Genomic DNA, 6,195 nt, shown 5'->3' on the forward strand with positions numbered 1-6,195 from the left:
CGGGGGTGGGGAGGGGGTTATCCGGGGGTGAGGAAGGAGAAGGAGTTCTTGGGAGGTTTGAGGACAAAGGAAGGGCCAGGGCAGAAGCTCTTACCGCTCTTTCTTTGCCAGAGTGTCCAAGTGTTTCCCAGAAACAGTTTGGACACTCATGAGTTCATGCAATCTGGATAGAGGTGGAAACTGAGGCTTGGAGAACATCAGTACCTGGGCCACAGAGCAGAGCAGGAGAGAGATCTAGGGGGTTCCAAGGTCAGGTCTGCATATTCTCCATTATCTGCCTTCTTTCCAGTACTCACCATGGTGATCCCAGATGTAAAGGGGTGTGAGCTGTGACATAAGGAAAGGAAATGGGGTAGAGGATAGAGAAAAGGTGGAATGAGGGAAATGAGAGGGTGAGGGGGATGGGAAGAGGAGGGGAGAAGAGATAGGGTGGAAGGTAAGGAGGGGCCCTGAGAAGGGAAGGAGAAGTGGGAAACAAAGACTAGAAGGGAGGGGAAATGGGATGATGAAGGAATGGAATAGTAGTGTGACATGGAGATGGGCAAGGTAGGATGAGGGGGCTCAGGACCGATACTGGCTACTTCAGTCTGGGGGATCTCACTCTGCCCCCTCCAGACTCAATGGGGGCCCAGGCTGTGGGTGGCTCTACTTCTTCCTATTCCAGTTCTGTCTATTTTGCCTCCTCCAGCCTTGCTTGTGCCAACACGGAGGCAGAGTTTAGTCATTGGCTGTTACCTGGTCCCTGCTAATGCTATATTGTGGGCTTAGACCTTTGGGGGTGCAGGGCCTTGCCTTCAGGTGCTGGTAGCATGGATTCCATTGTCTGCTGGGTTTTTATTTTCACCCTGGGTCCTATTGCCCTGGGTATCAGGTGTGCATTAGGAACCAGGGTGCACAATGTGGCATAGGTGTAAGAATGTAGGCTCTGTTGACCTTGTGAGATTGCTTGCCACATCTGTGCCTCATTTCTTTCTTTGTATCATGGGTATAGAAAAGAGCAGTACCTCATATGGTTGTTGTGAGGGTTAATTAAGGTAACACATGAAATACATGTAGTTCTGAGCTTGGTATGTAGTTATTGCTCAGCAGAGTTAACCGTTACTCTGTATGTTCCAGGTATCTGGATGTGTGAGTGCATCTGTTTGATGTTCAAGTCTGATTGAGACTTATTTGTACTGTTGTATCTGTAGTGTGATTTGTAAGTGAAAGTGTGTCTGTGTATATCTGTGTAATATTTTTGTGAGGTAATATGCCTGATTCTGTATTATTTGTTGTATATGTGATTTTGTGTTAATATACATGTGTGATTAAATGAGCATGTAGGTCTGTGTCCATGTGATGAACCGTGTCATGCATATTGACATGTTGACTGCCAGTGCATGCATGAACCCGTGATCATGTCTGTTCTGAACACCCGCATTCTCCTCCCTTCCTATGAAGACGTCATAACCCTAGGTGTCCCTCATTTTCTCACCCTGAGGGAACCGGAACCTGGGGGCAGGGGTGGGGGTGGGTGCCAGTGAGGAGGTGTTTAGACAGGAGCACATGTTCCCTCCCAGACTGTGTATGGGAGGGGGAGCCCCCTATCTTGCACATATCCTGAAGGCTCCAGAGGAAGTGCTCCCCCCCAGCCCATTCTTAGTTCCCTGTCTTGTCGCCATGGCAGCAGTTGCCAGGGGCTCCCACGGTTGCTAAGGTCTAGGTGTGGGAGGCTGCTAGGCCCTGTTGCCAGTAGAAACAGAGAACAGGAGTTGGGGGGAAGGAAGACTACCCCCACAGCTGCGCTTTCTGTGGTGACCCGACTGGTCCTTGGACCTCTCCTGTCCCCAAACTGTACCTTTGACTTGTAAGTGGCAATACTATTGTTGGTGGGGGGCTTTCACAGGAAGCTGGAATTGGAATATAGGGATCCACCTTCTGAGAGGACCGTGGCTCTAGCCTGCCCTTTACCATCTTTAAAGTTGGGAGGCCCTTAGAAATTAGTGACTACTTCATTCTGTCCCCCAACCCTATACTTCTCCCCTTGCAATGTCTTTGCTTGAGTTCTCCTGTGGCTGGTACTTATTACCTGATGCTTTCACCTGCTATCGGAATGCTACATTGACCCCTGGATGCTGACTGACTTCTTCCTGAAGTCAGACTCTTAGCATCTCACCTGGATACATACTTCATGCTGACACTTGAACCCAGAATTCAGTTTCACACAGAGTACCAACTTTGACCTCACCTGAGTAACTGACCTTGGCCTTAGTCCTGGACCAGTCAGTTCCCCAAACTCAACACTAGCCTAAGTCCTTTCTAGACATGGATGAGCCTTAATCCTACTTGAATTCAACTGCATATTCAGTTCTGGTCCTGTTCACTGACTGGACACTGACCAGCAATCTAACTCCCTGGTTCTCACCTGGTCTAAACCTACACTGACCAGTAGTAGTACCTTAAGGGTTATTTCTTGCCTTGGAAGTTAGAGAATAATGCTAGAAATGACCAGCAGATGGCGTGCAACATCAGGTTCTAGAGGCCGGCTTTCCAGAGCCCATCTGGGAAGTGGGTATTAGGTGTATTGAGACATTGGCTCTTTTCTCTCAGGTCAGGACCCAGAGCTGGAGGCACAACAGTCAGTCTATGACGTTGAACTAAAGAAATCAAGTTTCTTGGGTCTGTAAAATCTTGAATCTGCCTGTATCTCAGCTGGGCTTAGGGCTGGGCATACACCAGAAGGTGCTTCACCATTTATAGGTATCACAAATCTCAAGAGGACTGTATACCTGGTAAGGTATCCCACCCCAAACTCAACATTTCTATTCTATACAGCTTCACTACCTTCCCTGGTATCCAGTTACCTTTTTGTCCTATTGAGCAAAAATCTGCCTCTCCTCCACCTTTGGTCTTAGCTCTGTTTTTGAGGTCACATTGACTGCATCAGTCCCATCTACATCTACATCCCTGAAGTCTGCTCCTCTCCAGGATGAGACACCTCTCAGGCCTTCATGGGTTCCTCCTCTGCCTTATTCCCTTCCAGCTCCTAAGAGTATGCTCCCTTGGCTGGGTTTCAGTTCATGGTGCCTGGGTCTGATTAGCTTTTTCCAGGAGTGCTGGTGCAGTGTACAAATGAGCCAGTCGGCCTTTCTCATCTGACTCTGAACTTCTTCCTACATAGCCTCATGTTACATCAGTTTTTTTGGTAGCTCCATCGTACTGTTCCTCCATATCAAGTGAAGACTATAACCTCCTCTTCCTGAGCTGCTGGATCACATCTTGCCCCTTTGTACAATGCTACAAGTGTGTAATTGCCCAAATGTTACGATTTTGAAAGGAGTGTTATATTTATTTTAAAAACGAAGATACTTGAAAAAAAATGAAACAAACATTTTTGCAATACTTTTTGTATTTTAGAACAATCTTTGGGCCTGCAATTCTCTACATTTATGTTTACTTAAAAGTGGGATAGGAGGGACTGAAGTGCTTGCTTCAGCAGCACATATGGAACTATACAGAGAAGACTAGCATGGCTCCTGGACAAGGATGGCATGCAAATTCATGAAGCGTTCTGTATTTTTGGTTTTGATGAATGTTAAAATGTAATAATGTAAAGTGAGTGTATATATGAATAAATTAGTATATCACCAAAAAAGAAAAAAAAAAAAGGGACTGAAGATATCCCACTGTCTCAGCTATGACTTCAGCACTGTGGACAGAGGACATTAGTGGTACCCCCTGAGCTATGCCTGTGATTGTGGGTGGATGGAAGATGATACATGCACAGCTTTTAGATAGGGCCAGAAATCCTTGCTGCTCACTGAATGCCTTATCGTTCCTCTTACCAAACTCTCTGTCCTCACTTGACTATCAGCCCAGGAGACAGGACAAGAATTGTTTCCCAGACTTTTACAGATGAGGAAACAAGTTCAGCAAGGTCAAACTTCAACAAACACTTTGCATAGGGTGGGAGAGAGAACTCTATTCCATGTTTAGCAAATTTAGCAGCTGCTCTTTCTCCTTTGAGGAATGACTTCCTCTAGAGGTAAGAGGATTGCATTTGACCCAAAGCAGGGCAGGGTCAGTGGAAGTTTGTATGTAACCAAGCTCCAGCAAGTCCTGGGAACAAGTAGCAGGAGGAGGAACAATCCTAAGAGGATCTGAAGCTCATCAAGACCCGGCCCGGATGGTAGGGAAATCTTGCTTTTCACTAGGGTCCAGAGGCCGTTTTTACATCTCTTTTTCCGTCCTAATGCTTTGTCTTCATTGAATTTGGAGACAGAAGGGACCCTTAAGATCTCAAGTTGTCCTGAGCCTGTTGGACCTCCATTTGAAAATTCCAGGGAGGAGAGATAATGGGAGCTATGTGAGTGAATGGGATGAATTGTGCAGGTTGTTAAAAATCCTGTGACAGTGGCTACAGGACTGGCTGCTTATGTGTCTGTTTCCAGGGTGGAAAGGGGATAATGCTAGACTACACAGCAGCTGTTTGCTTGAGGTGTGTTCTGACAGGCAGCACAATAAAGTGGTTAAGAACATGGGCACTGAAGCCAGAATACCTGGTTCCCTTGTTTCATATGTGACTATGTAACCCTCAGAAACTCTCAGCCTCTATTCCTGACTTTTATTTGTATACAAACCCCAGGGTTGTTTTGAAGATGATTTTATGTAAAGCACTTATAACTGCCCAGTGCGTAGTGACTGCTCAAAACTATTAGCAATGATTTGTATTTGGGGCCCTTTTGGTTTAGAAGTAAGACTATACACTGCTGATCCACACTCTAAAGATGCTTTCTTGCCGATTAGGTATTGGCTCTGCTTTTATCAGGTAAAGGAAATGAAAAGGGGATTTCACAGAACTCTAAAGGCTTTTCTTGACCTTAGTTTACCCAAGTCTATCATATCATATTAAAACATTGCAAAAATGGGGAGGAAATTCTCTACCAAGAAGGACCCAGAGGACCAGGAGAAAACATAGCCAGCTAGCTTCCCTACTTTGTCACCAAACAGGGATTGGGAAGAGAAATGTGCCTAAAACTGGCCCTTGGTGGTGGTGATGATGGAATACATTACACACAGCTTAGAGGCCTTACCTCTTCCTCAGTTTCTTAGAAAATTCTGGCTTCTCTCTTCAGTGCTTTCATTTCCCCCTCTGTGTCAATGGTGGAGCCCCTGCCTCCTCCCACCCATCGCTTGATTCTTAGGAAAGTTGGCACCAGGAAAACTCTAGAAAGAGCCATCATGTATTGCAATCTTCCTGGAGGCCACAGCAGCTCCTTAGATTCAAGAATTGGCTAATGATAGGAAACCACACAGAAACCAGCAGGTGCCCCAATAATGGGAAGCAGGAAGCCAAAATAACATAGCAATCTCTTTATTATGATTTCCACTGTGTCCAGCCTCTGGGAGCATCAGCTCCTTCAAGAGTTAAGGCTGAGCCATGGAGAGGAGCATGCAGCTGTACCGGTGGGAAGACAGGGCTTGGGGATGTTCCCCTCAGCTGAGTCAAGGTACCTTCCACAGAAAAGAATGTAGGAAGGGCATGAGGGACCAGAAGGCATTGGATCCTCCAGTTACTTAAGTGTTCTCAGAACTCCCCTCACAAGCCTATGTTTGGCTGGGAGACAGATCGCAGGCCATCTCTTAAAAGAGGGTAAGCTTGAAGGCTTTTATTTCACATGGATATGGAAAGTCTTTGATGCTTATACCTTGACATTCTCATCTGTGGTCATGCCAACCCATGCTATACAAACTGGAATGTGATTGGACTTCTTAGTCACTAGCCCAGACTAGATGTGACACACTGTCCACATCTGGGTCATCAGGTCATGTGGCTCAGAGGGAAGGTTTTCCTTAGTGCTAGTTGGGTCTAGTGGAAATTCTGTTACCAGTTTATTTTCTTTCTAAGGTTGCCAAAAGCAGTGGCAGCAGGAAAGCAAGAGCAGGGGAAATGCCCAGTCCCACTACACTCCAGGACTGAGCTATAGGAAACAGGTATGATGCATTAATATTTTCCATTCTCCATCCAGTTCTCTGTTGTCTGAGCTGTATCCAGGACCCTGGAGAGAGATCCTGGGCAAATTCAAACTAAGTGGCACAGGGAAAGTACCAATTTTATTCAACTGTAAATTGAGGGAAAAGAGGTGCTGCCTGGATGTTATTCTGACATCCAATTGTTCTGTCTTTTGGTGCCAAGTATATACCTGCCTTTACTCT

The 6,195-nt window shown here is 46.1% G+C and overlaps 1 pseudogene; it reads left to right on the plus strand.

The window, feature by feature from the left end:
- Positions 1–3,462: 3,462 nt before the first annotated feature.
- On the plus strand, positions 3,463–3,560 carry LOC122917877 (annotated as a pseudogene).
- Positions 3,561–6,195: the final 2,635 nt, after the last annotated feature.

This window comes from Neovison vison, chromosome 9, assembly GCF_020171115.1.
Source record: "Neovison vison isolate M4711 chromosome 9, ASM_NN_V1, whole genome shotgun sequence".
In the NCBI taxonomy this organism is placed as follows: Eukaryota; Metazoa; Chordata; class Mammalia; order Carnivora; family Mustelidae; genus Neogale; species Neogale vison.